The sequence below is a fragment of the Nanorana parkeri genome, unplaced genomic scaffold, assembly GCF_000935625.1.
Source record: "Nanorana parkeri isolate BGI_ZX_2015 unplaced genomic scaffold, ASM93562v1 scaffold2979, whole genome shotgun sequence".
Lineage (NCBI taxonomy): Eukaryota > Metazoa > Chordata > Amphibia > Anura > Dicroglossidae > Nanorana > Nanorana parkeri.
The window spans coordinates 84,473-84,889 of NW_017309247.1; positions in this window are offsets into that span (position 1 = coordinate 84,473).

Sequence of the window (417 nt, forward strand, 5' to 3'; positions counted from 1 at the left end):
CCCCCCACTGCTGCTGTCAATCAGCGGAGGTGGACCTGAAGTTATCCATCAGGTCCACCTCTGCTGACTGACAACAGCAGAGGGTGGGTGCAATAGCTAGTCTTCTATTGGCTATTGCAAAATTAAATAGCCAATAGCAATCTAGCTATTAGTCCCTATGCCGTTTTTTTTTCTGACGGCAGCAGCTGTCACTAACAAAGCATTCGCTTCTTTGCTATCTGGCATCATTTCAGGGGGGTGCTCTCTTCCTTGTTGTTGCACCCCGCCCAGTGGAGAGGAGGGGAGGGGGGTGGTGACAGAGGGCACCTCCCTGAAATGAGAAGGGCACACCTCCCTGAAATTACTTATTTTAGGTTGGGCTCCCTGATATACTGACATGCACCCAGGGCCGGCCTTAGGGGTGTGCGAGCAGTGCGG